The sequence below is a fragment of the Athene noctua genome, chromosome 19, assembly GCF_965140245.1.
Source record: "Athene noctua chromosome 19, bAthNoc1.hap1.1, whole genome shotgun sequence".
Taxonomy (NCBI): Eukaryota; Metazoa; Chordata; class Aves; order Strigiformes; family Strigidae; genus Athene; species Athene noctua.
In genome coordinates, this window is record NC_134055.1 from 880,137 (window position 1) to 907,102 (window position 26,966).

The 26,966-nt window shown below is 47.2% G+C and overlaps 1 long non-coding RNA gene across 2 annotated transcripts in view; it reads left to right on the plus strand.

The window, feature by feature from the left end:
• LOC141968289 (uncharacterized) overlaps positions 1-26,966 on the plus strand; it is a 42,177-nt gene that overhangs the window by 11,204 nt on the left and 4,007 nt on the right. Inside the window, exon 3 of one of the 2 annotated variants that reach the window (XR_012634835.1) lies at positions 3,630-3,704. The exons of the other annotated variant lie outside the window; for it this stretch is intronic. This is a non-coding gene — a long non-coding RNA (uncharacterized LOC141968289). Of the gene's footprint in view, positions 1-3,629; positions 3,705-26,966 lie in introns of those variants that run through there. 2 annotated transcript variants of the gene reach the window in all.

Genomic DNA, 26,966 nt, shown 5'->3' on the forward strand with positions numbered 1-26,966 from the left:
CTGTTAGCAAACAGCAACAAGTATTCCACTGACACCTAAGATGGGGAAAATAAAGCACCCGCAGTGCTAAATGTCACGCTTGGAAATGACGATCATACTTGTTCAGCAGCCCTTTACCAGCGGAAGATTAAAAAATAATGTGGGGCCTTGCTGATGGGATGCACCGCCAGTCAGAAAAATGGATCCGAAAGAGCTGAGCTGGCTGAACGGGCGGGAGGGAGCGCTGTGCCGCTGAGCTGGCGCCTCGTAACATGGTAGTTCAAGCTCCGATCCAGAGTCAGAGAGCACAAGAGAGCCTCTGACATTTAGACACCTGAAACGGGAAGTCAGCTGGAATCACTGGATTTTGTCTTTTTTTAATATTAGTAGTACAGTGGTTTTGTGAGCTGTGAGCCATAAAGGGCAGCAAAGCGAGGTTGGACATGGCTGCAAAGCCCGAATGGGGAAGTGGGCTCAGGTAAGCAAGCAGGAGCCTCTCTGACGTAAACTCCGAGCAGTGGGGGCTCCATAGTCCAGTCGTGAGGAGACACCGTGACCCGGGACAGGTACCGGTACCGGGGGGAGCGATGGACATGCAGACAAGTCAGCCAGTACCCTTTGTGTCCCCAGTCTCCACAAGAGCACTGGAGTGACCGGCGAGGCAGCCGGCGTGGTGACTGGAAGGGGGGGTGATGCCCTGCAGGAGGAGGCTTCCCAAGGACACGGAAGTGCTTTCGGTGCCTGGGGATGTTTGTGGTTTGGTGTGTGGGTTCCTGACTCACCTATAAATTCTTACGAAGATTGGCAGTAATTTTATTGGTACAGGCTCACCAGGTAAAGGAGAGTAAACGCTGCTCAAAGGTAGTCAGAGATGGTGCTCATGCTGGTAAGAGCTCCCTAAAAAGCAGTAAGTTTCCTGAAACCTCCAGCACTGCTGCAGGAAAATCACTTGTCCAGCTGAAAAAAGGTAAAAATAATTTGAAGACAGCAGCTTGATTAGTTTAATGTTCATTCCTGTCTTAATGAATATCTAAAATACTTTTTTCCACCTTTAGACTGTAGATAGATACTCTTCCTATAATTACAGGGCTATTATGAAAATTGGAAAGAAAAAAAAAAGGCTACAAAAGATAAGTAGGTTAATTCCAGGAAAGTTCAGAGACATGGAAGCACATAACTGTTGTACTTCTAAAGAGGTACCAGCACTTTGTCTAACAGACAGCGTCCCCAAACTGAATTTTGGAAGTGAATTAAAACATGAGCATTTTGTCTCAGCTGTGGTGTTGCTCGGGGCACTAACACGCTGAAACAACAGGTAGGAGGGGAATAAAAGGGAGACAAAGAGTCTGATCACTGGAGGACTTGCCTGACCACCTTCCTTTCTTCCTTTTCTAACATTGTTATCTTGGACCACAAAGTGTAAATTTCTAATAACTTGTTAATGCAAATGTATGTGTCTATTACTATATTATTAGACACAGACACTGTGTGTGTGTAAATAATACAGCATAGATACCTACCTTCGTGCTTATCATATTGCTAAAAGCTTGGGCTGAACTTACCATGCGGATTCAGAAAATTGAACAGAATTATTCCATATAAAGAGACTTCTTCAGGATTAACCACATTTGCTACTTCAGTATATCACTCTGACATTTTCCAGTGCTTATTTTCAGCTCGTAACATCTTTTCGCTGCTAGATAAGTCCCATGAATGCTTCCTTGGTGCTGCAGTCGCTAGAGCTGAGCTTTCACAGTGAGTGTTGGCTGCTCTGGGCACTTGCAGCACAAGAAGTGATCCCCCTGCTGCAGTTCCCAGCCTCCTCTTTCTGTCCCCTTGCTGCTCCCTCCCTCCCTCCGTGGGATGACTGGATGGGAGAACAATCGAAGATATACACAACCAAGAGTGAAAAACGACCCCAGTTTTCTCCTGGATCAGTTTTGTGATGGGTTTCCTCATGTGGCTACCTGAAAACTTTGGCTGGGACAACTAAAAGGGCTGTATCAGTGTGGAAATGGGCGGGTGGAGAAGCATATGGCTGCTGCCCTCAGCACCAGTGCCAAGCTGTATTGGGTTAAACTGGGATGTTAGATGTTCCCTCCAGTAGCTGTAGCATATACACAATGAAAGAGAAAAACAAGTTCCATAACCTCACTTGGATAAACTGAAATGTTTCCGCTACCTTCAGTTGAACCATGGCTGTTGAGAACTGGGAAGATCCACCCCCTGGGCTGCGTTACCTCTTCTGAGCCCCGTCCAGCTCTTTCCGCTCATGGGGCGTCCCCGTTAAAACCAACTGGAGCTGGTCCCTTGAGGTGCAAGTGAACCTTTGGTGCGTATTGAGAACATCACACCAGGGGTGAACACAGCCCTGTTCCGATCACTGATCTGATCCTTGTACAACGATGCAGTTAACAAAGGACATTCTTTTCAGAGCATTCAGATGTAAGAGCTTGACATTACCTACTTACTGCATCCCAGGACCAGCTTAAAACCACTGCAGAACCTCATCATAGTACATTTGGAGTTGAGTGGAAAATTTCAGTATTTGTAATACATTTTTCTTTAAGATCTTGAAGTAATGAAATTAATTTTCGTACCTTAACTTAGGATGTTTCGCTCTGTGACGCTGACAGTACTCCAGGAATTCTTTACGGATGTCTTTTTGTGAGCTTCATTCTTCATTTTCCATTGCCTTGCTCCTTGTGGGGTAATTTACATATATGCAAAATGAATGTAAAAAAAATCAAATCAAAATTGTGGCCTTTCTCACTGAGGTTTTGCAAGTGCTAATAATAACACAGAGTGTAAGGGAAGTGGAGAATCCAGCCTTCAGGCATGAATCTGATTTCACATTATTCTTGTCCAGTTCTTTGTTTTGATGTTATTCTTAATTTTTATCAGTATTTTTACTAATTAGAAAATAACAAACTGGACTATTCAAAAATTGTTGTGAAACTCATCAGCTAATACAAAATTTAATGTGGAGTGTTGAGAATGACGGTGAGAAGCAAGACAGGATGGAGTGGGGGTAGGGAACTTGGAATAATGTAAAGAAATTGGAGGAGAAGGTGAGAAGCTCATTGTATTCTCATTTAGCAATTAAGGCAGGAGCCTGTCTTTATCCACTGTAGCAGGCAGAGGAAAGTAGGGAGGAGGGGTCACGAGTTGGTGTTTCTTTGTGGGTATACAAGTTGTGATGAGAAGGATGAATGCAGCAAAAGGGAGAAGTGACTGTCAGCATCCCAATAAAAAGATGTCTTAGCAGGCTGGCAACCAGCCTGTCAGAGATTCTGTAGCCCTCGTATTAGCCAGGTGGCCAGTTCCCCACTTAGCCTGCCAAGCGAGTTGGTGATCAGCTCGGAGCCAGACAGAGTGCCAGGTGGCCAGATCCATCCCTCAGCATCCAATTAGCGATGACACTGGTTCCGAGCCAAGTGGAAAGGCAGCTCTGAGCCAGGGAGAGGGAGCATCGCTGTACCGCCTCTCCAGTCCCTATGTCAGGTCCAGCTGCCTCTAATTCTTCTAGAAATCTGGGGACTTTGAGCCTCTGGGTTGTGTTGGTCGGTTGGTTGGGTGGGTTGGGTTGGGTTTTTAAGCAATAAAGCCGTCTAAATCTTTTGGATGGCTCCAGTATTATTCTTTTACAGCATTTCCTCAGTGCCTGAGAGCAGAACAGTGCTGCACTGTGGGTGCTGGGTCTGTCCACACGAGAAAGGAACCACCCAAGTCATTCACCTTCTGAACTGCCTCGGAGTGTTGACCCAGTTTAGGGAACGTTAGCCCATGGCTGGTACTGGCTGTCATGGCACAGATGGATCTCACCTGATTACACCTGAGTTACTTGGCAAGAAATGATCCTTCACTCAGTTCTCATCAGGAATTTTAGGTATAAGGGCAGTTTTCAAATTCTGATTTTTATACTGTTTGAACATTTAATAAAGGCAATTGTCCTTTAAAGGCTTTTTCACTTCTGTGGATTTTATAAGACGCTTTTTATTACACACTCATTACTGAGGGCATCTACTTTTCCCGCCCTTTAAATCTGTCACAAATTTTCCCTAGGTCTAAATGGACGTATGGAATCCAGGGCTTGTTGTGATTATGTGGGTATAATCGTGCATTGCCTAAGAGAGCTTTGGAAGACAGTGAGGATTTGGGAGGCGGGATGGCCCAGTGAAGCTGAGAGTTCTGATGATCCTGTGTTTGTGGGGATAGTTGATGTGTTGGTGACTGTCTGGAGGTCCCTACATGAAGTGCACGTGGTCTTTTCTTGAGCCTTACTGGTCTGCCGTAGGAGTGAAGCCAACAATTACAAATGTTTGAAGTCTTTTCCACTCCCTAGAAATCAGGTTGCGACATGTAAGTAGAGAAAAATTGTCAGTTTTGTACACGTATTGTGAATAAACAGAGGTCTTCAATTGGTGGTATCTTGCAGAGGTACAAAGGTATTAAAAAAATGAGGGAAAGTGGAATATTAAAAAAATTCAGCTCATTTAGGCCTCTCATAATCTGAAAGTAGCATTCCACCTTTAGGCTGGCAGTTAGGGCAAGATTAGGACACTTTTGCATGAAGCAAGCTGACTGGCCCAGAATGAGATAATAGTTTATGGGACTATATATAGCCCGCAGGATCCAGCAGTTCCAACTCCGGCCTCGCGCGACTCGGGCGACGCGGGGAAGGCGCTCTCGGGGCAGAGGGAGGCCTGCCCAGCCTCGCTGCGCTGCACTTAACACAAAGGGAAAACTCTGGCGGAGAACAAGTGTCAGGGTTTGGTGGTTCTGCCCAGGCAGCTACAAATAACAACATCCACAGCTCAGTTCCACAGGGCGGGTATCAGATTGCTCACATCTGGCTGCTTCGTTACCGAGTAGTGCCAGGACAGGCATATAAGAACGATTAGCTACAGCAAACTGGGATTGTTTATAAAGGGGGGGGGTGGTTATCTCACCTGACAGATGAAATACAGAGTATTAGTGCTCATTTCAATTTCTCAACTACTTGATTTGGTTAAATCCCGTAATGCTTCTCTGCACTAGATTTCTCAGTGACGAGACAGGAACAGCAGTTTTGCTCCATAACTCCTTAAAATCAGTGAACTATCCCGGAATTTTTGGATAGAGGAGTCAGTGCCTGATGTATTCTAGTCCCGAGCTGACTCAGAGCAGCCCCGTGACCTTGTGTTAGCCTCCCTCACCAGTTTCCATAGATGCAAAATGGAGCTAACAACACTTAATTATCCACTTCATCTACCAAACAGGGTTAAGGCTGGGGACGTTCTGACCATTTAATTACTCTTGGTAATGAGCTCTGAAAAGAAGCGACTAAGAAGGGGTGTTGGAGCCCGTGGCTGTGCTGCCGGCCGAGGGTGGCGTGCAGCGGGGGGTCGCGCAGCCGATGCGGCCGGTGCAGCTGGCGCAGCCGCAGTGGCCCAGCCCCACGTGCCCGCGGAGTCGCCGGTGGCTCCCGGCGCTTCCTCGCCTCTTGCGGAAGGCGCGGGCGAGCGGCTGCGGAGCACGACGCCAAGCTCCTTGCATCATCCGCCCTCCTCCCCCTCTCCCCGCCACAGCTGCGATAGTAACAATTATGCTGGGAGGAGTGTGTCTCTCTGTGGCATTTCTACCCATTTGTTCACACGGAGGTGGGGTTTCTCTCTTGCTTACGTGTCTGTGTTTTTAAACAAGCCTCTCGTGGCGTTGCCGCTCTGCACCCGCCGGGTCCGGCACGGGGTCTGCATCGGGCCGTAACAACCTGTGCCCAGCGACCTGCAGGCAGCTGCTCAGACACCGCCTGCAAGGATCCCACAGCCCCGCACCCTGCTCGCCGCCGGAGCACCCCACCAGTCACCTCTGCCCGCTCCCCCGCCCACCGGCCCTCCGGCCGCCCGCAAGAAGGCAGGAGATGTCCTTGCAGAGAGCTCGGAGAGAGAAAAGGCTTCACGAGCTGGGGTTTTTGATCGCCAGGGGCAGGACACGACGCCCAGGAGAGGACGCGGTAACTGCCGAGGTGACGCCGCTTGCCCCCGTCACCCCGTGGAGGGCATCGGCTGCCGCTCACCGGGACGTGGTTACGCAGCTGCTCCAGCAAACCTTGGGTATCCGTCACCTCTGGCCAGCACCCAGCGAGCAAGCACAGCAATCTGAGTCCCTGAAAATTGATTTATTTTGAAAAACAACTTGAAATAACAAGTTTTTGCTTCTGGCTAGGTCCAGAAATGCTTCACTATCTTTGTGAAGTATAAAGAAATGAGGACTTTGGGCCTTTTTCTTACATTTTAACATAACTGCTTTTAGAATACCTTCATCATTCTGGCCCAGAAGAAAGGTGTTTTCACGTCAGCTTCCCAAGGGCAGTCCCTTAATGTAGTAGCATGCATGGGTGAAGGCAGTGCCCAGTCCAAGCAAAAAGAAAAGACAGAGGAGAGAATGGTCAGCTTTGCATATTTTAAAACATAAAGTGCCAGATAGGTCCTTCACCAGAAAAATTTTCCCCATTTTAATTAATTCTTCAATCTCTATTGATGTTTTTTACCAGTATCATCAGGCAGTATTTACATTTGTTTATTTTGATATCAGAATGTTGATGAACAACATGTGAAAGAACCAAACCAAAATGAGTTCAAAGATATTATCACTTTGTCATTAATGTAATTCAGGGCTTGTTTATCAACAATCTCACATTCTCAGATGCCAGTTGAAAATCTGCTGAAGGAACATACAATTGGGATGGACCGTCTGTAATTGAGTCTAGTCAGCTGCCATCGCAGGGGATGATATCATCCTCTTCCAAAATGTCTGTGACACCACAGAATTCTGTGGGGTTTTTTACCACAGTAGGATGAGAGTCTGCTCCAGGTGAGAAGAACCCCTCCTGAACCCTCTTCCATACTCATCCATCCCTCAGGCAAGGGGCTGTCTGTGCACAGGCAATAGGAAGTATTTTGCACGAGGTTTTAAGGCTAAACTTATTTGCTTCGGTTGCGGGTGGCTTTCCCTGGCAGCACTACTAAATTCATGCTAATTTCTATGTCCATTTGACACGTTATGCCCCATCTATTTCTAAGGGTGTAGCAGCCATTTCAGATTTCCATGCGGCAGCCCCTCCGCTGCCCCCGCGCCGGCCGCGCGTCCGTTCCCCGCCAGGACGGACGTTCCGTGCCGAGCCTGGTCCTGGCGCCGTGGGCACGGCGGGGCGTGCCGGGCAGGGTGCTCAGCCGGGGCCTGCTGACCCACGGGCAGCCCCCGCCTGCCCCGTGAGCAGGGCTGCCCCAAGGGAATGAAGAATCGCCTGCCTGTTTGACACCCATGCGCTTTACAGATTAGAACATGGCTTTAGGTATTTCCGTGCTTTAAGCCTGACTGTAAGATTATTTTTTTTCCCCCCCCATAATAATGAAGTTGAACTGAATGATCTATTTTCCAATATGCCACAAGGCTGATTAAATAGGAGGCTGGAAAGGGCGGGGGTAGAATCAACATTTAGCTTTAGGTATTCTTTTGTTTGTTATTTTTTAACAGTGTGTTGGAGATTACAAAGCCTGAAATGAATATAAGTAGTTTCCTGATTAAAAAAAAAAAAAAAAAAAAAGGCATAGCAGAAGAAGACTTAATTTAAACCTTGCCCTGAGGAGCTGGCAGCTCAAAGCCAACACTGTGGACTCATGTTGGAGAACTGTACAGAGTAATTCCTCGCCAAAAGAAAACGAAACTCCTCTAGTTGGTTTTGCTTCACAATGTTCCTCCAGCCTGGCTGTTTGTTGTGCTACTACTACCATATTCAGACTAGGAATTAGGAAACTATTATTTATAGCTGTAGTGCCTTCCTGGCTCTTCTCAGCTTCAGAATACTTCCTTAGCATCAAATGATTTCTGCAACACTCCTGAAATGGCAGTGATCCTCGTAATTTTAACAGTACTTACCTGGGAACTAAGTGTTTCCTCCCGGCACAGCTGGGAATAAGCAGCCTGCCTACCCCTACGTATGTAACGTGTGGAGGCACACGCACACTTCATGTGCAGAGATGCGCAGGCACAGCCCTGCCCCGGGACCCTGCCGTCCAACACCCTCATCTCACGACTCTTCCTCGCCAGCGCTCCCACGTCCTCCGAGATTCCTGTTGGCTTCTCTCAGTCCTGCACTCAGCTCCATGACTGGAGTAAAAGTGAAGTCGTGCTCCAGAAAGTTAAGTAGAGAGTACAGCGAAGAGAGGAAAAAAAAGATGAAAGTGTGGAGGAGTACAGCCACTAACAGGGTGAGCAGGGAGTGAAGGAGGTAAACGGAAAGGAGTACAGCTCAGCTTTCCCAAAGGATAAGAAGTGAACTTCTGTGGGGCAGGGGAGGACAGGAGAAAATCCCTCCAGGTGATTCTCAGTTATGAGGAAGAGATTGACTTCGGCAAATATGTAACAAGTTTGGGTGGAAAAAAACCTATTGTAGCTGTGGTATTTGGGGGTAACGGGCCCGTTGTTGGAAGGGCTGATGGAATGCAGGCTGTGAGAGCCAGGGAGTCCCCTCCTGCAGTGAGGCGTTGGGGAGCAGCAGCCATCACTACGGAAGCATTTAACATTTAAATTACATATGAAGTTACTTCAGGTCCTATAATTTATAGTTCAACGATTATACGATTTGGGGTTTGGAACTCGGTGTATTTGGCTATGTCACACAACACTAGAAGTCCCAATCCATTTGGGGGGGTCCTGGGCTTAGTTAATAAATGTCATAACACTGGTATCACTGTTTATTATCTATAGGGCTTACACAGAAGGAAGCTGGAACGTCTGTATTGATAGTTGGGTAGAACAAGGCAGGAGGGGCCCAGTGAGGCCTTAGAGAGTGGGACACCAGCCTGCTGCTTCCCAGCTCCCTCACCGTGACTCCAGACAAGCTCTTTCCGTTCGTCCTAGCACTCGTTTTTCTGAAGAAACCTGGCAAAGGATCCGGCAAAGCGTAATGGAAAAGCTGTTGCATGCTGCAAGCGACAAACCCCAAAGCCTTTTGCATTTATTTTGTTGCATTTGCAGACGTGGACCGGGTAATCTAATACGTCTTTTATGTCTTATCTTGTATTGTTTCTAGCAAGATTGTTTAGTGAGCATGCCACCTTTAGGCATTATTGATGAAAAACATTTGAAAATGGAACCTTAACAGGCTGCTTTTAAGAAATATGAAAGCACAGATAATGCTTGCAGCAAATCTAGGGCTGCACTGCCAGCCGGCACAAATAGCCGTGATTTACTGCCTGCTGAGGTACGCTTACGGAGGGTGTAGTCCACTGTAGGCATGCTGTGCTTAGATGTTCTTAATTTAAGACTTTACATATGAACATATGGTAGAAATACAGTGAAGCAGTTTGGAAATGTTGGTGGAAAATAACACACCTTTACTTATCCCTATTCTTTACTGATCTGTGCAACCATGAATAACATCTAGATGTGTTTGTTTACATCCGTATTGCATCTTATATCTGTTAACTAACAGGTACAAGATATCCCTCTCTCTGCCTGGTGCATTAAGAATTGTGGAGGGCTTTTTTGAATCACTAATTAATGTAGATCTTTTATCTATTGAGAACAGGGCTGAAGGTGGACTTAGCAAAAAATGCCCCGTGGTTGGTGTTTTTACTGGTGTCCTTTGGTGAATACCAGCCAAAATGGTTTCAGCACTTACTGTACTTTGCCATCTCTGCTAAGCAGACTACAAAATTATATATATATATATATATAATTATACATTAATTTAAATATATATACACTTAAATCTAGTTTTACAGTACTTCGGGGAAGATGGGGATAACTCTGACCCAATTTTTCACTGAGGTGATTAGTAGTTCTATATGCCTCATACTGAAATACATTAAGAGGTGCTGTCTTGTTAAAGTTTTATCTCTGGTGATCAAGTTTCTTTGAGAAGTCTGTAGTTAACCACTCAAAAATAGATTCACTAACAGCCACTAAGTAATTTCTGAATATTTAGGTCAGTCGTTCTTCTGCTTTCTAGTTTACAGCTTTTGAGACAGAACCTGGCGCAGGTAGTTACTGATTTGAACTCGCTTTTGTTTCCATTAAAGATCCTGTGAATTTCTCCATTAACTTCAGTGGCCAGGACTTGTTGTAAAGGCTTTTTCGAAAATGATTTTTAAATCTCTTTCCTTTGATCTGGGGCAATTGTTTCCCTTGATGTCAGCGTTCTGCCCTGAACCCCGCGGGTGCTTCCTGGCAGCGCTGCGGTGCTCGGGCCGTGCACCCTCCATCACGCCCCGGGTGCCCAGCGTGGCTTGGGGGCCAGCAAGGACAGACCGTGTGATTCCCATCATCTAACTGACAGAGCTGGATTTTATTTTTTTTCCATGGATTTTATTTTTTTTTTTCATTTTCATTCACACTCCTTGGCTGAGATTCTCCATTCCCTTGCGCCTTGTTCAGTGGTTTCATTCCTCTTCTGGCCGGCTGCGCTAACACCCTACAACCGCTTTGCCAGTGTGACTTTTCTCACCCTTTGGAGAAACAGATCTTCTGGCCTTTAACCCTACAAAGAAGAACATTAGTTTAGCTTATCTTAGTTTTCTGTACTTTGATACTTGATACTTGGAGGTTTTAGGAGATAAAGAATAAAAGTCTCCCTTTCTCCTCTCCTAATTCAGCGGTGTATCTTGACAGCTCCTGATCTGGGACATTTTTTGTGGCTGTGCCTCTGGACACGTTTGTCTCAGACAACATTTGGAGCGGAGGGTCTCAAGGCTGCGCTGGGAGGCAGCCAGCTCTGAGAGGTCTTTCTGTGGGCTGTCCATGGGAAGGAGACAGTGGGCAATGCCTGGGGGTGGGGGGGGCAAGGTGCTTCTCAGCCCTGGGGCACTCTGCGGGGAGCCGGGGGGCTGCGTGGGAACCAGCACATGGCAGAGGACATGAACCTCCTGTCAGGAGAGGAGTGAAACCGAGAGCACATGACACGCTATCAGATTCATGAATGAATCACCAAAAAAAAAAAAAAAAGAAAAGAAGTATTAAATCAGGCACTTCTTACACCATATACTTGATAGAAATGTGAGACTTGAGCAAACGCTCTCCGCATCTGAAAATACCATCGCTATGGAGTGTGCTCAGAGTCATCCTGTCTTCACAAATTTTCTGATGCCAAACAAATGCTGTTTGGGTGGATGTGTTCAGACTAACAGTGACATCCAGTGGCTGCTCAACCCAACCACAGGAGCAGCAACAATCGCTTCCCATGGGGCGCCCAGAAGCGATGAGCTTGTGAGGATTTAGATCAGGTGGAGTTTACAGTCAGTGTGTGTAACGTGCCACCCCCAAGGCTTCTGCGATGGCCCAAACCTTCCCACCGTTGTTCCGGGAAGCGGCACCGAAAGGGCCGGGTGTCTGGAGGAGGAGTTGCTGGGGGTCTCCTCTGGTGGTGGGCAGCTCTGGACACAGAGTAACACCTGGTTTAAACATCTCACTCATCCCTCTGGAGGAGCCTCACAAAGTGTGTAGGGACCTTGGAGATAAGCAAAGCTGGTGGCTCTTCTGAGAGCTGCCTGGTCTAGAATGGGGAAGATTGTTTCGTGTGCTCGTGAGTCCTCCAAAGCCGTTAAAAGGAAACTACATGAAGAAAGCGTGAGTGGTAGAGCTGGCAGTGCAGCGTCATAGGCAGGGTTAGGGCTTCCCGCTGCCCCTAGAGCATCTGATCAGAGTACGCGTGTGCTGGAAGGTTTTATTTGTTGCTGAGATGTTATTTCTTACTGGCCTTGGGCCCAAAGGCAGCAGCTATGGCCACATAGCCCTGGGCACAGCACAGGTGAAGAATAGCCCAGTGCTCCTTCGTGCCAGAAGCAGCCCCCTTCCCGGTCAAATGCAATGGTGGGGCCAAAGCCTGGCATTTCCGACACCACCAGCCTGTTATCTTACCGCTTACTTTCTCCAGAGCATCTCTGTATGTTGTTTCCCAGAGGAGTCTACAAGGTAAGGGAGATTTTAATGATGTACACTTCACAGAGCTTTAGCATGTTAATTACGATAGCAATACTATGTTCGAGGAACAGAACAAGGCATTTCAGAGAAACCTTGCACAAAAAGGGCAACATCTCCCAGAAGTCTTCTGATATTAAGCATACGAATAGCTTGATAGAATAAATGGCTGCTTCCAGCATGAACAGAACTAATTTTAGACAGGAGTGCCTAATGTGCCTGCCTACTTCACAATGAGTGATTAAAGATAAAAATAGATTTATTATTTTCCCTTGCATCAGGCCTCAGATTGCAGGAAATACGGTCTCTACTTGCTGAAAACACCCGTGTAAGCCTGTCCTAATGTATTCTGACAATGATTTCGCGGTGTCCATTGAGCACAACTAATTGCATTGTCACAGTTGTAGACCTCTCCGGTCCTGGCTGCAATTACAAGAAGCACCTGGTAAATTAGTTTTGACTTTACTGTCTTCTGGTTAACTTAGAAGTGCCAGGTGATGCAAGTCCTGTTTGGAATATTCTTCATTTTCCTCAAAGAGGCTGCCAGCGAACTGCACGCATGATGAGGAATCTGCTTTGTAAGACTGACCTGAACATAGATGCTATCTTTTGTTGTTGGTACTGTTTGTGGCAGAGCTGCAGAGGCATGGCCACTCCCCGCCCTTCCAGTCTCTCTCGGGCTCTGGAAGCCCAGTTCCCCTCACTGGTGCGCTGCCAGAGCACCACCGGTGTCGCGTGGTGGGAACTCGCGTGGGTGAGGCCGCAGGGAAGGGGCTGGAGACGCCAGCCGGTGTTTGATCACCTTCCCCAGCTGTGGCGGGCGGTGGAGACGCAGCGGGCATCTTGTCAGCACAGCCCTTCGCTCCTCTACTTACATCAGACTTTCTTATGGAAAGATGCGTGAGATACATGTGCCACAGCACGTATTGATGGATGGAAATCAAAGGTATTTTCTTTCAAAAGTTTAATTTCATGTGATGCCACTAAAAGGAGACAGGATTTTCTCCCCCTCAAACCTTTGTTTAGTTTAGTTTATTTAGATTATTTACCGTGTAATTGAATTTGTGACTACAGTATCTATTTAGCAAAAATTTTTTCTTCTAAAGTAACTCTATTTCATTTGCCTCTGTCTCGTGGCTTAGTTTCTCTCAAATATTACCAAAAATATATCTTAAAAAATCCTTAGGGATATAAAATATTGCCATAATGCTGTTGGAAGCCTTAAACACGTACACTTGTGAGTAATGTGTTCTTCACCAGACTGAAACATGCCTATGGGCGCTCCACCGTGAGCGTCCGCAAGGGCTAGCAAAAAATGTTTTGCAAAATTTCAGACCAGAAGGTACCTCCATCACGCCTGCTCAGAGGGCCAAATTATTTCACTCTTTTTATCGGCACATAATTTATCCAGAGAGGGCCAAAGAATTAACAGATCTTGTAGTTAAGTGCTTAATTAGCAACTAAAGAATAAAGTCAGAAGAATTCAGTTCATTATTTGTCATGGATACAGAGTAGGTTTCATTTTCCTGTGTAGAGTAATACATTTATATTAAGACTTTACACTTTCAAGGTTCACAGGTCAAGATTAATCAGTTGTGACCTTGGAACACAGCTCTTCTCTTTATGAAGTAAAAGCTGAGTAAGGGAATCTGAAACAAGGGTCCGTACGTTTATATATAGCTTGATCTGACTGAATGGTTAAAATGTAATTGAACAGCAGAAATAACATTCCTTTGCAGAGGAAGAATTAAAGACCTTTGGAGAAAGAGAGGTGAAATACAAGTAATTTTTCAGTGCAAGTGACGTGATGAATTAATCTCTAACACGACTGAGGTTGATGGTTATAGTGCTCCTTTCCTACTATAATTCCTGCTCCAGAGCGGTTCTTCCTGCTTCAAATATTCAGCAGAGAAAGATGCAAACATCAACATTTCAAAATGCCAGGTGCTTTGGGAACCAAGTACTTGCTGCCAAACAGAATATGTTTGTTTCTGCACGACACCTTTATTTACAGGAACTTTTAAATTTTTATCTGCTTTGCATGTTTTGTGGTAGCAGAACAGAATCTAACCTGGTAAGAGGTCGCTGCGGTCACCGAGCGAGGTTGGTGCACGAGCCGAGGTGCCCAGGAGAGGAGGCTGCACTCGCCCCGGGCCTTGCAGGAGAGCCGGGCTCTGCCTCAGCCTCCTGGCCCTGAGAAGGAGCAGCTTTGATTTATGTCCTGACAGTGACTTTTTTGTAAATAAACTCTCCTCTTTCACTGTCCCCCCTTTTTGTATACCCACCTTGGACCTCTACCCGGCTGCACCAGTACAGTTTCCCTCCACAGGGGGAATTCCTCCAGTTTCTGCCTGGTTTAAGGTTATTTCGTGCTACTTGTCAGGCTTGGAAGTACCTGATAGTTTTGATCATTTTTATTTGTGACTGGAAACAAAAAACCCCTTATAGTTCCCTGCCTAATACTGACGTGAAAGTCTGAGTTGTGCTTGTGGGCTGGCTGCAGTGGTGCTATTCAAATTGTTGTGCTCAGCTGTCTTTACAATAATTTTAAAATTGTCCACTCTATAGTTTAGCAAATCTTCACTTATTTCCACAGATGTAGAAGCAATTCAAAAAACCCCAGCATTTTTGCTTAGTTATGTAGTTTTCTCTGCCCTGCTCTATTCTACACGTTACCCATTGAAGTGTACACATGCCTGCATAGGAAATGCGTGACTGTTACCGTAATTATTTTGAGCCACAACCTTTCTTTCTGTCACCTTCTGTTTCTACGAGCTTCTCTGCCAAGACTAATCGATATGTAAACCTCATCATGTTTGTAGCCAGTTTCATCTTTTTATATTAAAAGCCGTATTTCATAGTTTCCAGGTCTCGTAATTTCATCACAGCGTTCATGATACTCACCTTTTCCTTCACTCCTGCGGGCAAGTGTTTTGTTATTTTAAATATTCTTTTTGGTTTTGCAGTCGTTGATAAAAGCTTGCAAATACAACCCTCCAGGCTTGGAGATTTCTAGGGACGTTACAAAGCGCCGAAGCTCATCCGTTTAGAACAAGGTACTGTTTTAAAGCTGAACTCGAGAGAGTCTTCATCCTGATTCACGGTGTTGGAATTTCAGGACTGTGTCTAATCTACTGTTCATTCTCTCTGTGATTTCGTACTGATGTTCCAACCCAGAGAAAGGAATTAGGAGATGCCCTCGTGGCTGTTGGTAGCCCCGCAGTAGCCCAGCTGCGGCACCTTCGCCGCCAGCAGAGCTCGGTGGGGCTGCGGCCCGCGGGGGGTGTCTGCCAGCACCGGCACCGCCGAGGGTCACCGGCACCCCCGGGTCAGGAACGCCGTTGTGTCAGTTCCCGTTTCCATTTCTTGGGCCCAGCACCGTGCCTTACAGCCCGACGTGCAGTTTTTACATCCATCGGTTTGAACCCAAACTAGGATTTCTGCTGTCTTTTTATGAATCCACTGAATCATTGATATTTGTATTAAGGTTTGTAATCTTGTTTTTGCAAAAGGAGTGCTGACCTTTGGCTTATGTCATTTGCCAGACTTCCTCTAAGCTACGCCGTCAGGTATTACGGGGATAATGAGGTGGAACAATTTATTAATCTGTCATCCCTGAGCAAATGAGTTACATTTGTTTTGAAGCCTTAATGTAGTGGTCATAGGTTAACCATCTTGTAAAACCCCTCAGGCTTTTCTTTTCAGGTATGAATAAACTCGGATCTTACTGAGTTACCATGGATCAAGGAAAATAACGGGTGAAATCTATAATTAGTGTCAAAACTTTGTGGATTTTCACAGGGTCAAGAATTCACTGATGGTTTCAGTGCTGCAATTCATGGCACCTACAGAGCTCTGTGCTGACTCTGGAAGGACTCTGTCCAGCACCACAGGCTGTGGGTTCATGATCTAAATTGACAAATATGTTCACCTGGTTTTGACCATAGAGCACTCAGTTTTTTCAGATATCATACCCATAATTAAGACAATTATTGAACTGTTGAGTTTTTTTGAATTACACTTTTATAACCTTATGTATCCTTTACTGCAAAATTTACCTTAATTCGAATGAAAATAACTGGGGCATTGACTTGCAGCTATTTAATGTTACTCAACAATTTGGAAATTATCTCAGAAAGAATAAAGTTTGATTCTAACAGAGGCTCAATCAGTACAATACAGTTCATCCTAATACACGTATTCATGCTGCACACAAGGGAATCATAGCTATGTAGTGTTGGCTACCAAAGTCTGGAAGGTGTAGTTTGCCTCAATCTCATAACAAATTTGCTCAAAGTATTTTTTTTTTTTTTTTTGGTATTTGGTGTTTTTTGTAAAAGAGGACCGATGCCCCAGTGTTTGATACCAGCTGTCTTACTTGACATTTTTTCCTATTAAGAATCATGAAGAATTTTATATATGGTGGACATTTGTGGACAAGCATAATTCTTACTGTCCTCTACAGGACTAAATTTTGTAGTAGGTAGTAGATCTAATTAGATGTTGCGAATTTAACCAAAAATCCCACCAGTACCTTTGGTGTGATATTATTGTCATGTGCAGAATGCTTCTGGTCACCTCACTTGCATTGTAAGAGCTTGTAGGTGGTGCTCTCGGTGGGTATAAGGATGAATTTCTTCAGGAACAGCTACTCCTGAGTAAGCGTTCTTAGTTGAAGCAGAGGAGCTGTTTGAATATGAGGTCAATAAGCAACTGCTGCTCCACAACTAGAGAACGAGGGCAAGAAATCAGCAAATTTGGTTTTGAATCAATTGAATCTTCAGTTAAGCCTGCTTGGCAGTTCTGTGCGTATTTGTTCTACATAGAAATGCAAATTTACCATTTGAAAAATGCGAGTGTTTTCAGATGAATCGAAAAACCATTGTACTTCCTTTCTGAACTTCAAACGCTCTTTTCCATTGCCCATCACGCACACACACACGTTTCTATTTAACATTTTGAGCTCGTATGTGCATAAAGCAAATTTTGTCATGAAAGCACCTGCCAGAAGTGTGTTCTGTTGCTCTCAAAGCATGTGCCATTTGAACAGCACGTTCTAATCCCGGATTAGCTCCCCTCCCGGCAGATGCTCGCCGGACTGCTGGATCCAGCCCAGCCCTCGTGTCCCACATGTTGTGGGCCCGCTGGGGCTGCACAGAGGCTTTGGCTGCCCGGCTCCGGCCTCTCCTCACACTCTCCAGATCAGCCCAAGTGTCTGATGCCACTACACAGTCTGGTTGCTCAGGCGCTCTCGTTAGTCCTCACTTCCCAAGCGCTTTATAATGGCTGTTGAATAAGCTCATACTATTTCACAACCGTGCACCCTCTACTTCGGTGTTTTCTCCAGAACACCAACGGTGGGGAACATCAGTCACTAATGGCCCAGATAGCAGACGTGATAAACAACATAAAAACCTGGAGAAGCTTAATGCAGATCCTTATTTCATTTTTCTTGTGCATCCAAAAATCAACAAAGATTTTGTCAGTGTCTTCTGACCTTCTACATGACCTCTCTCTCTTTTAGCCTAGCACTATTCCCTCCCCTTTGCCTTTCTGTAGCTCTTTCCAGAGGACCACTTGGGTAACTTTTAACTCCCTCATTAACTCAGCTGCTGCAAGGGCATCAGCCCACCTAGAAGAATGGATTCCAGGGAGAATTATGTTGCCTAATGTCTGCGGGTTTTCTCATCTGAAGAGGTGATTATCCTGTAATAGCCTCTGACCACTCTACCTTTGCCAGCCACTGGCAGTGCTGAGAAATCACCGTTAAACGGTACGGCATAATTCCACAGTCATCGCACCCGCTCTGCTACAATCAAAGTGCCCCGTGCAATTAGAAGCTGACGCATACAGCCGCATGCTGATTTGTCACACAGTGCAATATAAGTCCTTCTTTAGGTTTTGCATTTTGGAAATAAACCTGCGAATCCCCTCACCTGAGCTGACTCCCACAGAGCCGCTGCAGCAAGGCAGCAGTGTCCTTACACTCTCACTTACTAGTGTTCCATTTGTCCTTCTGTCCGTCTTCCAGTGTGCCATGTCACTTCTGGTGGTCTGCTCTTCTATTTTTGATGCGCAGATGAAGAACCAAAAAGTCACAGTCTTGCACTGTACCCGCATCCATCTCTCACCCCAAAGATGGGGAAGTGCTCCGCGGTTTCCCTGCGCTCTCCTCCCCAGGCGGAGCAGGGGCAGAGCTGACGGCCCTCCCGGTCCGCAGCCTTCACCGAGGGCGCTCTCTGGGCCCGCATTTCCCACGCGAGCTGTCCCCTGGCTCGCCCGCTTGCCCGCAGTTGTCCATCTCGGCAGGACTTTTTTTCACATGCTCTGAATCCGGGGTGGGTCCCGTGCAGCTGCTCTTTGCCAGGGCCCAGCCCCAGCCTGTTCCACAGTCGCCGTCGCAGTGGTGTAAGAGGAGAGCTTTACCCACCCGACTGCCCGCAGCCGTGACCACTCTCGCAGTGCAAACTATTATTTCTCATTTTGGCAGTCTTCTGGGGCTACTGTGAGCCTATAAAACTGTCGGTAGTGTCCGCTGAGATATGATGTCGTGATGCCTGTACAGCAAAAACACCCTTCCTGTTTCAAATCCAAACTGTTACCTACCCAGACCCTCCCCATCATAATCCACGTAGTCTCTCTTCAGCCCTCCTAGGCTAAGCCAGACATCTTGAAATCTGAGATTGTCTCTCCCTTTCCCCAGGCTGGATCTCGCGGTGTGTGCCCAGATTTAGCACAGGCTGTTTCGCAAGTCGTGGGATCTGATGAAGCTGCAGTTCCTGTTGATCCCTCCTGGGTCACCTGAGCAAAGGCAGACTTTCACAGGCATTAGTCAGCTTTATCAGTCTTTGGGGAGGCAGAGTATTTTACTCCACAGAAATAAATCATTGGAAACTTTGCTAAAATTTGATTCATCATATTGGTTTCCTCTCTTGATACAATTTAGAATCATATTAGCAGTGACTGATGTAATAGGAACCGGGTACCGAGCTGGATCAGGCTGCCCAGGTGTGTATCCTACAGCTATTTAATTTCTTAATTTTTTTGTTGTTTTCCTTATAATGGGAGTGCATCTGTTCAAATGCAAGACCTGAAACTTCGCTGGGAGCAAACAAAATTGCATCACACTAGTGAACAGAAAAGCTGCCAGGGATAGAGTCCAGTCCTTCAGGAACAGTTCCTGTGCTGCCTTACTGATCGCAGAGTTTCCAGCTTCACCTGCAGGCGAGAGGCGATTTGTTCACAAGAAATCTGGGTTAACCCTGGCCCGGTGCCTCCTGTGCAGGGAAGGACACGCGTACGACCTGCAGCATGTTCAGGTTTTACAGCGAATACGCACGGTCAGAAAGCCGGCGTGGCTGGCACCTGAAAGTGCCGTTTACATCCCTGGCGTGAGGAAGAGATAACCATCAATCTGAAGGGAGTGCAGGGTCGAGTTCATTGCTATAGTTCAATGATGGATGTGGTGGGATAATTTATCAGGCCAAGGTTTTACCTGAAATAAGAAAAACTAACCAAACAACAAGCTTCCAAGTTATGTAGGTACAAAATGCCTGATGACCTACTCCAGTGCAAGCAGACTGATTAAATCCTGTATGCAAGTGCTTCAGTATCAGACTACCCGCATTTTAAATATCCAGTCCAAATAAATGCAGCTTAAATGAATAGCACTACCTATCATGTTTAGGGCAGAGAGAAAGTCTCTGTTACGATATTGCTGACACCACTATTGTACTGTGATTAAAATATGGCTTTTGATTAGTAAACAGATGGATTTTGATCTGCATCATGAGCCTGAATGAATTTGTTGCCAGTTCTTGAAGCAATTTGTGTTCTTGGAATCAAACTACCAAACAGTAACAGATGTGAGGACATTGAGCTGTCAGGAGCTTAATGAAGTAAAACCGAGATCACTAACCAGTTTTAGAGAAGGGTTAAGGGGATCCCTTTTTGAAAGCTAATTATTCAGGACAGCACACCTGTCATTAGGCAGCGGAAGATACCAAAAATTAACCATTGTCTCGCATGAATTCTCGCTCTGCCACATGTGGTTGAAATGATAGACAGAGCTGTAGCTCAGAATTAATTGAGCTTTCAAATCTGGAGAAAGTGGGAGAAAAAAATTGATCTAAGGTTATTAAAAAGAGTTGAAATCAGTAGCACAGCATGCCTTCCATTATTATGAAACGTTTCCTTTCAATTCTTCATGTTATGAAGGCGTTTTGGTACCCAGGACACTGGTGGTTAAACCCAGCACAGTAAATGTGGCCACGTGGAGACATCTGCTTCCAGCGTGGTGTGACGACACACGGAAGGGCACAGCCTGGCAGGGAGGGCGGTGGGCAGTGCAAGACAACCCGGGTTTCTGCTCTGCTCAGCTCCCTGACCCTGGGCCTGTCACGGAGTGGTGGATCTGGGGAGTCAGGCTTCCCTCCTGGCTGCTCTGTGCTGGCTGTGGACGCTGCTCTGGCGAACGCTGCCGTGGTGGCTGGGTCGTGCCCAGCATAACTGGGCCAGCTGGGGCGTCCTGCACGGGTGCAGTGACACCGTGGCCGTGAGCTGAGCTCAGTTCTGTGGGTGACATTGGTCTGAACAAAGCATGAGCTTCATCAGCAATTACATCTCAACTGTGGCAGCGCTCTGGTGACCCAGGCGTATCGCTCAGCGATGGCAGGAGTTGCTCCTTTCCCTCCCCTAAAGGTGTAACCGTACCGTCACAGTGAAAGCTCTCAACTCGCTGTCTGTTGCTTCTTGGCCCAAGAAAAATGCGATGTAAAAGCAAACTCCTGGGGCCAGGCCTGCAGAGAGCCCGGAGAGCTCCTCCGAGCCGAGGGCCAGCAGCACCAGGTGCCCGGCAGCAGCCCCTCTCCCTCCGCACGGTGCCGGAGGAGCCTCAGCCAGCGCGGCGGGGCGGAAATCACCTCCTGGCGAGGGACGCTTCGCGTGGCAGTGCTTGTCTGGTCCCTCCAGTGTGAGCAATTCAGGTTCATCACCAATCGTCGTTCATCTTCTTGCTGTTGTAAAAATAGCCTCTGTGAGAAACCAGTATCTGCTGCATTAAACTCACCTTTTCTGAGAACTTTCCAGTGCTTCCCACAGCTGTGCACGGAAGAAACATGATCCTTCCAGTTCTGGTTGTTTGAAGGTGTGTGGGGGTGTCGGGCATGAAGTCTAGAAAGACACGTAACTATGAAGTAATGTACATCAAAATTCTGCTGACGGAAAGTGTAAGTTAAAATTTGTGTCTGCAATAATCTTGCCTCAGCGGTGAGTATTCCCTCGCAATCCACCAAACCCACATTTCACCGAGGTTGCTCCCGTGGAGGCTGGTGGCCGCGCAGGTCTGCCTGGGGCTGGGAGGGCCCTTCCTGGGGCTGGTGCTCTCGGGGGCAGGGTTCTGTACTGGTTTCCCTATGTGAGTGGTTTTACTTGTGCGACTCAAACTGTTAAAATCAGTCACCTACCGCTGGCGAATACAGAGCCTCAGAACACGGGCCTGTGGACGGGACACAGCGGCTGGCTGGCGGTAAAGGTGTGGACAGCAACGACGGGTCTTTGTTAGAATCTCTTTCTGCGGTACACAAAGGATGCACGTTTCTGACCCCGGGGCTCATTTGCAGAAAAGCAGATCTGTAAGTTTTAGATTGCTGCATTTTTACAGGAGATTTGGGTGAATGTATAACTGCCTCCATAGGAGCTTTTTATCATTTAGCATCCTACTGATGTCTGGTTTCCCTCTCCACAGGAATCCTGCCCCAGAATGGTTGTAAATTACCGGGCAGAAATCTTTGATCTCTCACCAATTATCTCTCTTCCTTTCAACACATAAAGCTCTCTGTATGAGGTGATGGGAACTTCACTACAGAGAGTAACATTTAAAATCAGTGTATTGGGAAGTTGGCTACCTGTTATTTATTCCTGAGCAGAAAATTTCCTCTGTGGTTCTTTCACGCTGTTCCTCTCAATGTAAACGCAAACCCAGTGTGTATGCTTGAGTAGTGATACTTACCTTCTACATCTCCTGTTACAAAGACTCCAGTCTTCTAGCCAAACTTAAACCTTTGGACTTCACAGGTTATTTTGGTGAGAAGTCACACCTTGTGAGCAGAGGGCCTGAGATGGAGAGAGGACTCTCACTTCTTACTTTTTTTTCTTGGAAGGTGTTGGGAAGCAATAAATAGTCAAGGTCTGCTTCAGCTTAGTGAGTAAGCACGGACTCAGCTGTGGCACTGCCCCTGGCCTCAGGGTCACAGTCCTGTGCTTCACCTGAAGGCACCGTGCTCGGCTGGAGCCACCGTTCTCAAAGGGATCGTGTTCCTCCTTCGTTTGTTAGAACTGTGAAGAGAAAGATTTGCTTTCCTTTTGAATGAAAGTTTTTTCAGTTGCAATTCTGCACCATTTTTTATATCTTTTTTTAAAGATTTAAGGATACTTTCCAAATGGCAAACTCCACTTTTAAGGTTGAGGTGCGAGTATGAGTTCAGCCAAGGTCCATGTAAGGGACTGAACCCACCTGCGCGTTGCCCCGTGAAAGGAGCTGGGGCAGCACACGGCCGGAGCAGGTCTGATGTCTGCACAGCGCTGACTTCCTTAGGCCAGGGAGTTCCGCTGACTCCCGCTGCCCCCCCAGCGGGGCAGCTGTGACTGACCCAGCTTCTGGAGCGCAGGGAGGGGCAGCCGAGAAGGGCCCTGAGCCGCTCCCCTCTGCCAGGAAGCCGCGGCCGGCATTGCCGGGGCAAAGGTGACGCGGTGGTGTGGCACCGGGGGCACCGAGGGCTGCTGTGGTGACCAGGGGAAGGGGAATGGGAACTGGCAGACGCCCAGCCTGGGAGAAAGGCAGCGCTGGAGCTGCTGACGTGTCATGTTTCCTTCGTGCTGCCTTTGCGTTGCTTCATCCAACCTCCCGTCGTTTGAAAATCATTTAACGGGACAATATAGACTGGAAGAAATTGGTTCTTCAATACTGGCATTTTTCACTTTTAAACAACTTCCCTCTATGAGCTATTGTTTGGCTTTAACATATTCTCAAGTTCTTATCTTGTAGTAAGTTTAGGACTTTTATTTTTTTAACTCTACATTATCTCACTTATTCCTTCCCAGAGGGAAGTGTCCCACATATGGAATCCAGCAGAGCGGCAGCATCAGAATTAGACTCTTACTTCCCCTGTGAAAACACTGCAAAGTTTCTCTTGAATTTTGTTCTACTTTTGTTAAACCTTTATCTGTAAATTTTACTGACTCTTGCACTTCCAAAGCACGTATCTTGATTACTATTTATATTACAGTAACAGTCAAAAAGATAGGGGGCAGTTTCTCACAGAAACAGGCAGATCTTGTCATAGAAAACAAGCATTTGGGATAGAGGAGATCAAAGAGCACCAAAACAAACGGTGGCAGGGTAGAGGGAGAAGGGTGAGAAGTGCCTTTCCTGGGGTCAGAGCAGGTTTGTTTTTATTTATAGTCCAGCTAAAGCATAACAACCCACTGAATATATAGTAGGCCCTTTGTCCTTTATGTGACCTGAAAGAAAAGGAACAAGAAGAGTAGTAGAGCAACTATCCCTGGGTGTATCTAAAACCAAAACCCAACAATAACTTACACCCGGGGAACAAAATAAACCACAGGATCCTTCAGCAGTGGTCATTTCTATTCTACTGTAAAAAGCATTTGCAAAGACGCTTGTTTCTGTTCCAGGCGACAGCCCGCACGAGGAGAGCACGTCTCCTTCGGCCTCCTCCTGGCCCGTCAGCTGTCAGAGCCACTGGCTCGGCCGTCGGGTTGGTAATTCTTAGTTCTAGTCTTGCCTCTCAGGGCCTCCTCGACGGAAAACCTGCGTGTGAGAGCATGGAGCAGCAGCTGGGGCGCGGAGTCGTGCTGGTCCCTCGGAGGGTCGCCGAGGCTTTACGCACGGCAACGGCCCCCGCGCGCTCCCACCCCTGCCTTGAGATGAGAAGCGTAGAGCCCGGAGGAAGGGGGGTTGTTTACATCAAAGAGGGCTGCAGTCATCCAGCACAGACATTTCGTTTCAAACCCACTACTCTCCTTGCAGTGCTCCCTGCCGGGCTGGCGGGCTGAGGGCCAGGGGACCCTGGGGGGTTGCGGGGGGCACTCACGGGGCTCCTCGTTCGTAGTCACACAGCGACAGCCGTGGGCCTCAGCTGGCGTGTCCCTGTCCCTGTGTCCGTGTGCGCTCGCGGGTGTGTCCCCGCCACGCTGCCGCTCCCCCGGGCGGTGGGGGCAAGGGCGGTTCTCAGCGAGGGGCAAAATAAATGCGAGTTGCTGGTACAGCCCTGGGATGCCGGCAGGCTGAGGAGCGTGGCAAGAATGGGAGCCAGCTAAGCAGAAATATTGGCCTACATTTTTTTTTTCTCCTCCTGGTGGAAGGCATGCGAGTTTCTATGGCAACTTGTGTTTTCTGTTCGTCAGGCCTACTGACTCACTTCTGGGGGAGCTGCGCAGAGAAAAAAGATTGTTTTCTTTGCCTGCCAAGTCAAGTGGCTCCTTTGCTGCAGCCCATTGCTCTCGCCTGAGCCTGCCTGGTCGGCGTTTGAGGCTGGTGTGGCTTTGCAGACCCAGTTTAGGGCCACAAGAAAAGAGTCAAACGTTACCACATCCTCATCCCCTTGAAAAATCACTGGCAATAAGTTGAGTTTATTTGCTTCACGAGGGGACATCAGCCTAGCTAAAGCTCCGGGGAGCGTGGGGCCGGCTCTGGCGGCATCGCAGGGGGGAGCGCGGGGCTCCGGGCACAGCTCCCTCGCTGTTCGGGGGAGGCAGGAGCTGCTGTGCCGGGGCCACGGCGTGGGCTGGGGCACTCGGCGTGGGCTGGGGCATACACCGTGGGCTGGAACACGCAGCCCGGCTGCCCTGTGGGTGCCGACAGGGCAAAACGCAGGGAGTCCTGGGGAGACCCTGCCGAGAGGAGCCGCGTGGCCGTGCTGGAGGGAGCCAGAGCTGGCGAGGGCACAGCTCGGTGGGAGCGGTGGGCACGTCTCCAGGGCCCAGAGCCAGGCAGTGCAGAACACGTCTGTGCCCAAGTACCTCTGTGGTGATAAACCTTTTTTTTTAATCTACTAGCCCATTTTGTCTTTTACGGACATATTAGATTGTTAGCCTGGCTTTAACAGCTAATGTCTTCCCCCACGCAGACCAGTGTCTGTTGCTAAAATATTTGATTTATGGCTTTGTGGTGGCATCTTGGGCTTCCTGGATCAAAACTTCCGTGGGAATGGCTCGGCAGGCCTTCCACGCGCTCACCTCATCGCCTCAGTTTTTCTAATTGGGAAACTTCCATGGGTTGATTTTTTTCAGCAGAACGCAGGGATGCTCAGTAACCATTTTTCCTTGAAAGAGAGGGGGAGTTCTGCATCTACTTCTCTCAGGCTCCGCTGAAAATTCCAGCTATTGTACCCCGGAGGACACTGAACACTCGCATGACCAGCAGTTCTTCTGAAGCTTTTTCTTTTGCCTAACCACAAACATATGGTACACTTTAAGGGAGATTATCTTTACATTGTTAGCTTTAAAAGGCAGCCTTCTTCTAGCTTTGCAAGGTCACAGCAGCTACCCAGTCAAATGGTAGAGCAGAAATAAAATGTTAACGCAGCGTGACCTTGGTCAATCAGTTAATCTTTCTCTACCCTATTTACTCCAGCAAAATAAAAATCCATCCCCACACACACTGCAAAGTGCTTTGAGATCCTGGGGTGAAACGTACATCATAAGCCAGAGTATTAATTATTTAAGCGCTGAGAGTGTGCTGGGTACTGGGGGGAATACAGATGAACTTGCTATTTTTGTCTGGTGATGTATGGCTGTTCCCATCGATCGCGGTGACGCGGCGGCCGCTGCGCGCGCAGCCTGGAGTTTGCAGACACCGTGTGTTGCTTCTGCCTGTCTGCGATTCACCCCGCTACGGTTTAGAAATGACAGGGAGCTACGTGAGGGCTCGGGCAGCAACAATACTACTACTTCAGGGAGCAGGAACGTTTTAAAAGACTTATGTCAGCATTGGACGTGGAGCTCCTTATTAATCACCCTGCGAGGGGGAGGAGGGCCGGGAGGGAGCCGTGCCGGGGCCGCGGCCGGTGCTGTCAGCCCAGCACCCACCCTGCAAAGTGCCTCTGCCTAACGGGGGGAGACGAAGGGTCCTTCCTCTTGTGCCGTGTCGCAATTGCAGTTCTTCAGGTTTCGTGGGAAAGACCTAATCTAAAACTGCGCGTCAGTTGGTTCTCTGGTTGTTACATTAAGCTGGATTACGCAGTGTAAAGCATTGATTTTTAGATTTTTAGAATGCTGAATAATTTATGTGCACATTGCCTCCTAAACTAGACTGTGGCGGTCTGATTGCTCCGGCCCTCTCAGAGCAGATCCAGGCAACCGCTGTTTTAAGATACAGACAAACTTTGGGCTCCCTTACTTTTTAGTGCCTTCTTTAAATAAAGGGGGGGGTCTTTTCTAACGTTATGTTGCATTACTGAGGTTTTATTTTATAGTGCCCAATAGCGTTATGCTACCGCAGGCAGAAAGCCTGATTTTTAGAGCTGCTGTTCCTTAAAATGTGCTTTTGCTATCGTTCCATTTTAATATGGCCATATATTACCATATAGAAATGTTCAATACAAGCATGAGCACGTACAGACAGGAAGGCAAAATTGTGTTTTTATGAACCGTGCAGAATGTTTATTACAAATCTAAATAAAATCCTGTTTTGGAACTTTTGTCAAATTGAATTGGCTTATGCCATTCAGGAAATTTTATTTTCACACATGTATATTGTAGGATACATTTAAAAATAAAATGATGCGTTGACACATAAGTTATTTAACTCGGTGTTTGCATTGTCATTGTGCAGAGACTTTGTCTCTGAAGAGCTTAATACACTCCTGTATGGGTTTCAGCCATGGACGCTGATGATAGATATGTAATTTCTCTAATGACTTCATTTTATTTTTCATATTCTGCATCTGAGTGTAGCAAACAGGCCAGAATGTGTTGGTTATCAGCTGACACTGGGTCAGCTTTGG